This window comes from Aplysia californica, unplaced genomic scaffold (assembly GCF_000002075.1).
Source record: "Aplysia californica isolate F4 #8 unplaced genomic scaffold, AplCal3.0 scaffold00138, whole genome shotgun sequence".
NCBI lineage: Eukaryota > Metazoa > Mollusca > Gastropoda > Aplysiida > Aplysiidae > Aplysia > Aplysia californica.
In genome coordinates this window covers 1,229,197-1,236,513 of record NW_004797408.1, presented here as the reverse complement: position 1 = coordinate 1,236,513, position 7,317 = coordinate 1,229,197, and the positions used below count along the sequence as shown (strand labels likewise).

Here is a 7,317-nt window from a genome sequence, read left to right as displayed (position 1 = left end):
CTCCTCCTCTCTCTCCTCCTTCTCCTCCTCCTCCTCCTCCTCCTCCTCTCGATATTCCCCTCTCTTTCTCTTCACCTTAACTGATTGGGACCTTGTGACGAAAGAAAATGATCCATGGACTTGTTTCTGCTTTGTGCTTTAAAAAAATTGGTTGTATTCTGTGGTTTGTTGTTTAGACTTTCCTTTTCCGTTATTATTCTGGATGGGGGAAAGGGGGGGGGGTGTCCTTTAAGCCAGTCATAAAATGTAACTTGCAAAATGAAACTTGGGAATTGAAAAAAACTTGAATACAAGAATGATAACGACGAGCCTCACTAAATGCAGCGGACGGTTCTGTCCTTTGGGTACGAAGAAAGTCCGCTTGTAAAGACACTCACTGTAAAGTGGTTATTGCATTTCTCTTCGCAGGGCACGTTTTATCCATATATAAGCCCTTGAACTATATCAAGCCCTTTTTCTTGTTTTTCAAAACTGCATTATCGACAGACTTAAGAGCGAACTTGAATTCTTCAACAGCCCCCTTCTATGTTGCTAAGTATATGTGCAACGAATCTGGGAAAGCTCATGTAATCCATTCTGGCTCTCTTCAATACTCCTCTCTCCAAGATCAAATTAAAGTTGCACACATGGTGATTGATAGAGCACTTTACTGTACACTTTTCTAAAGTCACAGCAGGAAGCTGGCCGTAAACGAAATCGATAGTTCAATTCATAACTTAACTGGGCCGCCTTTGCAAAACGGATTACTAAAAAATAATTTAATTTGGAATAAAGGCAGCTTCTTTGTTAAACTCCCGTTGCTTTCGTCTGTAGCAAAGTAAAATGGTTAACAAGTTTATAAAGCGGGTTACACTGAAATCGATTGGGCAAAAATGCGAAAGTAAGAAAACTACGCAAAAAAGGCCCATGGGGGTGGGAGTGGGGGAGGGAGTATGAGGAGGTGAAAAGCGTGGAAACTCCGGTAAATTAGTTTCGAATAATATTCAAGTCAATTCCCTAAGGACACCATTCTACTAGGAACGACTGATTGCACTCATACTGTTCATCATTTCAATATACACTGAAACGCTTAAATAATGTTATCTATTTATTCACAAGATGTATGTCATCCCTCGCCCCTTGTTATAAATCACATACAGGAACGGAGGCTACCCATACATAACTTATAGATGTCAATATACTAACATGAGTAACTACATTTTATTCACATAAATCAATACATACACACACACACACACACACACACACACACACACACACACACACACACAAATGACACAAACACTCTCACACATACACATTCGAACGAGCAACACACACACACACACAAACATATATATATATATTGATAGACAGAGAGAGAAAAATAAAACATATTTACAAGAACATAAACATGCTGCCTCACATTCACAAACACACACGCACTTGCACAGACTCACTCACGTAAGTACACACCCACGCACAGACACACTTACACGAGCGCACGCTCTCATGAACACACCATATTATTTCGTAGCTGCAATGACAGTCATTAATTTAATATGAGATTGTGAAAGGTGACTTATTAAGGCCACCGCCTTAACACCTGTCGCACGAACACACACGAATGCTTTCACTTCATCCTTCCATTTGAAGTTTAATTTTTCTGTAAACAGCGACGATAATTGAGACAGAGAGAAAAAAAAAGAGAGAGAGAGAGAGAGAGAGAGAGAGAGAGAGAGAGAGAGAGAGAGAGAGAGAGAGAAGGAGAGAGAGGGAGATAAGAGGGAAAAAAGAGGGGTGAAATCATGCGAGAGAGAGAGAGAGGGGGGGGAGATCACGCGAGAGAGAGAGAGAGAAATGGGGGGGGGGAGAGAGAGAGGGAGAGAGAGAGAGAGAGAGAGAGAGAGAGAGAGAGAGAGAGAGAGAGAGAGAGAGAAATAGCGAGAGAATGAGATAGAGAGGAGGGTGAGATAACGCGAGAGAGAGGGAGGGAGAAAGAGAGAGAGAGAGAGAAACAGAGGGAGACGAAGACAGATACAGAGACAGAGAGGCAAAGACAGAGAAAGAAAGCGGGAGGAGAGAACGGGTGAGAACAAACATCAGAGTTGTCATAATAAGACCATTTTACTAGACTCGTCCTCTCCTTTCGGGACCAGCTTGCCCATAAGCTTGTACAATGAATGGCTGCCTCGCCAACAGCCTCGCGTATCTGCTAAACTAAAACAAACTGTTCAACAAAGAAAAACCCAATAAAGAAGAAATTTCGATATCTTCGCACCGTTGGTTCGTCCGTCATTGTCTGAACGTGACATTCCGAAGCGTAAAGTTTCTGATACAAGGACACACACCGACGGAATTTGGCCCTACGCTTGTTTGCATTTTTCGTTAAAGGGTGATTTATGGCAAGAGCCGTGTTTGCAAGTGATAAAAAATTATCTAGAGTTGGGTTAGGCATTTGTAATCATGTACGATCATTGCAGGGGAATAAACCGGATTTGTGCCTTACATACTGTTATAAAATTCGCCCTTCTCTGCGACCCAAAAAGCAAAAGGTTGGATTGCGTTTGTTTCGCTTTACAATTTATCTTGATAGTGTTTCGACCTAGCGAAGAAGTGAAAAAAAAGCACAGGAATTATTTTGAATTGAATGGGGTAATGTGGTAAAGGCACCGAGTCTCTTCCATTCTCCGACAGATTTAAGTTTAGACAAAAAATTAAGTGTGGATCCTAAAATAATTGTTTAATGTGTTTTTTGGTCAACATGGTCTTTTAACAACATTTCTTTTAACAAGGAACATTCACATGTTGACTTTTAGTGATGTAATGTAACTCATCATGACGTAAAAATGTAGCACCCATTTCGAGTTGGAGTTTACTTTCTCTTAGTTTTATGTTACACCGAACCTTTATTCTATTTCCAAATTAGCTACAAACTCTAAAAAAGAGTATTTTTTGTTTTAAAATTAAAGGGATACATCTATATACCAATAAGAGTACAATATAGTTTACTGTTTAAGTATTTTTACTTCTATTGTAAAGTTGTCAGAATCTACGTTCTTCAATCGGGGTTGAACGCTATATAAATGTCATAATAATCATTATAACTGTCATTTTTAACTTATTATCAACGTTTTGTTTTAAGAGTGAAACAAAGACTGACAGAGTACAGATTTTTTAACTCATCTTGTTTAGTTTTAGTAGAGGTTTTACGGCGCTCGCAACTGCATAAGGTCATATGAGCGCCTAGGGGTGGATGTCAACAGAGAAGTCCCTTCAGGGAATTCGGCTTACTCAGCTCACCTCTCAAGCTTCAACAGCACAAAGTCTGCTTCGACTATCAAAGCACCCCGGATATAGCGGGTCACAAGAGTGTGACAAACATATAAAAGAAGTAGAGGAAAATGGCGATAGTAAGGATTAGGAAAGAAAAGGCAGCAGTTCCCTGTTGCAATTCCGACACACTTTTGAGCATGACATCAATGAATCAGCCCTTTTACAATTTTACTGTGCCACAGAACATGGGAATGTCCCCCCTTTGGGAATGGCCTAAAAACACTTCAGTCAGTAGCACTGCCCATGGGGGTGAAACTCATCTTGATTTGCTAGACATGGTTGTGAACACTTTAAACACAGTCCACCGACACATCACCCGAAGTGGCTGATAAGCCCGCGGAATTCCTAATTGCCCTAGTTGGCAGTCACTTCAAGCCTCTGGGAGTCCCGATTGTTCTAGCTTGCACTTGCAGTCACTTCGGCTGATGTCTGCAGAAAACCAACATGACCTGAGTACGACTACTGGATGTCACTGATTCCCTGAGGTCGAAACATCCTCCGTCGCCAACCCTTCCAAACAATAATTTATGTAGCTCAACAGCCAAGTCAGCGGACACACGAGACCTCAAGCCATTCAGGACGCCTAAGTTGGTTATTCGACAACACTTTGCAGCCTTAGACTTATTAAGTTCTCTCTGAAATGTTTGGCTGTTTTGAGTTACTAAGACCCAGAAGACATATAGCAAATTATGCTCTATATTATGTTCTATCAAAATCTAAGAATATTCTGCTCTATATCTAGTTTTAAGAAATTCGACATAAAAATGCTTAGTTTCATAAATCTTAAGCTTTATAAAATGAAATTCTTTGAATATCTTGATGACGACTCCAAATAATCATACGATTTTGAGGGAACAAATAGAGCGTTAACTGTTTTTTTACTTCATGGTCTTAATAACTCAAAAACGGCCAGAAATGTCAGATAGAACTTTGTAATTCTTAGTCAGCGACTTGAAGACCCTCTGGTTTAGGGCATTTAGTCTTACATAATTCTTTATCTCTTCTAGTTAATATCTAAACTTAAGCAATGAACTAGGCAAATGTGCGTTTCTGAATTTGTGTATGATGGTTCAAAATGTGTCGCAACACTGCCGTTGGTCGTCTATCGCTGATCGGACATAGTTATTACATTTTCCTTTCTAAAACCGGTCCACATTCTCCCTGTCTTGCAGTTATTTATGCGTGACCCAGTTCTGTAACGTATGTGGTGTCAAGTAATAAAACACGATAAACACACATCAATGGAATATTCGTGGGGAAAGCAAAACAGGCCAACCCGTGTATGTCGTCACTTCAGTTCGAGTTATCAAACTTTGACGAGATTCAGATACCCTCAACCAGGTTCAAATTAATGACTCACTAATAATATTTCAAACGGTCACAGCTGTTCATGTCTTTTTGACAGACTGTTGGAATGTCCAGCAGATGCTAAACAACTACTATAAATTACCTTCTAGTCTGTATCTCTTTCCATATAAATTATACTGTCTGTCAGTCTGTCTGTTTGTGTGTGTGTGTGTGTGTGTGTGTCCGTCTGTCTGTCTGTCTTCTCTGTCTGTCTGCCTGTCTGTCTGTCTGTCTGTCTGTCCGTTCATATCTCTCTCTCTGAAAGACACACAGATACACACACACACACACACACACACACACACACACACACACACACACACAAACACACACACACAAGCTAAGCTTTAAAAGGTCATTTGTATCTGTCTATCTATCTATCTATCTATCTTTCTATCTTATCTGTCTATTTTTCTATATATATGTCAATAGCTATCGATCTATCAATCTAAACCGCTTCTATTATACAAATAGTGCAAACACGCAAGAAGACTCTAAGAGAAATCGTACGCATTAAAACAATCTGGTCAGAATGCAGGTTATTCCATTTTATTAAGCAGACTACTGAATCTTTTTTATATAAATAGAAATCTGTTCAACCTATTTAAACAGAAATAGACCTGTGTTTATGAGTGTGTGTGTGTGTGTGTGTGTAGGTGTTTAAGTGTATGTGTGTGCGAATGTTTGTATGTGAGTACGTTTATCTGTGCGAGTTTATGGACGTGAGCGCCAGGGTTAATGAGAGAGAGAGAGAAAGAGAGAGAGACAGACAGATAGAGAGAGAGAGACAGAGAGAGACAGAGAGAGAGAGAGAGAGAGAGAGAGAGAGGGCGCGCAAGGGGATAAAAGAGAGAGAAAGAGAAAGAGGAGACGAGAGAACTAGAGATAAAGAGAGAAAGCGAGAGAGGGGGAGGAACACGGTGCAACGAGAGAATGAATGAGACAGAGACAGACAGATACTTGCATAAGGACAGAGACACAGAGATAGAGAGAGACAGAGAGTGACATACCGTGACAAACAGAGACGGAGATAGATTGAGAGAAAGAGAGAGAAGGTCAGGGGTAGGGAGCTAGGCATAGATAAATAAAGAAATTGGAAAGGAAGAATATGAGAACGATAAGGTGAGAGCTGGTATACATCTTTTGTCAAGGGCATCTAATTTTTGCTGAATTGATCGTTGACGTACGAGATACAAGATGGACAGAGAAAGAGAGAGAGAGAGAAAGAGAAAGAGAGAGAGAGAGAGAGAGAGAGAGAGAGAGAGAGAGAGAGAGAGAGAGAGGGGGGGGGGAGAAGAGTGAGAAAAAGAGAGAGAAATATAATATAGAGAGAGATAGAAAGAGATTGAAAGAGGTTGAAAGAGAAAGACACGGAGAGAGAAGAGTGAGAGAAAAAAGAGAGAGAGAGAGAGAGAGAGAGAGAGAGAGAGAGGGGGGGGGGGGGGGGAGAGAGAGGGGGAGAAGGGGAGAAAGAGAGGGAAAGAGAGAAAGAGATGGGGTGAGAAAAAAAGACAGATAAAGAGAGGAGAGAGAGAGAGAGAGAGAGAGAGAGAGAGAGAGAGAGAGAGAGAGAGAGAGAGAGAGATCAGGGCAGGGAGAATGAAATACTAGAAAAGACGGAAAATGAGACGGAGTTGGCGAAGTGCTGTAATATAATCAAGGCAGCCCAGCCGAAGTGATAGGCACTGAGTGAGACCCATGTCCGCCACGCACATAATTATAATGTCTGTTGAGAGTTCACTTTGAAGTCATTACGTCACATGGCATGATTGTTGCCATCAGTGCTTTGGCACTTAATGAACAGAAAGCGATGACTTCGTTCATTTTATGCTGTTACTTACTTACTTACTTACTCTCTCCCTTTACCGTTACTATTCTGTTGCTAGCAATAGTAATACTGGAATGCTTCAGCAACAAATTTTAATATGTTCAACAGCAAGACATTTTTAATATCCCGTGAGGAATTAATTAATTGAGCTCGTTTACTAAGGATTATCTTTGAGAGCAAACAACTTTTCTGTCTCCCGCACTTGAAAGAATTGAAGATTAAGATCTCAGAGTTTATGATCCGGAAAAAAAAATAATTTGGATTTATAAATGAAAACGGGATTAACGTTTAAAAAATGATCAGGAAAATAAGTATTATATAATTACCAGTTTAAAACAGTGAAACAAATTTACGAACGTAATTTTTGAAACGCCTATTCAGCCTTTTTATTGACGTTAACATGTCACACGCTAGGAAACGTTACCCCGTGCTCTTACTCGCTCATCGACGAAAGTTAAAAAGTGGCGCTGTAAGGTCGCTTAACTCTCTGCCTTGCTGCCTCCAAGTGGAGACAAGGTGTTTAATTTGCCTTTATGTTATATAATAACAGTGATTCTTATATATGATCTCGACGAGCAAGTTCAAGAGTAAAATCCTGAAGTGACAACAATTGTTCGAAAAATGGCCATGTTAAACTTTATATATAAAGGTTAAGGTTAACGATTTGTTAAGTCTGTAAACAGTTTTTGTGTAGAATTTCACGGCAGCCGACCTGTGCTTTTGATCTTTTTATAAGTGTTGAATACAAACGGTTTAACAAACGGTACTCGCTCACCCGCGTGCGCGTGCGTGTATGTACTTAAGTTTGCGTGTGTGTGCGTGAGTGT

General features: G+C 40.2%; 1 long non-coding RNA gene across 2 annotated transcripts in view; it reads right to left on the bottom strand.

Moving 5' to 3' along the window:
* The window catches only part of LOC101861808, a 105,452-nt gene that overhangs the window by 91,257 nt on the left and 6,878 nt on the right, over positions 1 to 7,317 (bottom strand). The gene's annotated exons all lie outside the window — the stretch shown is intronic.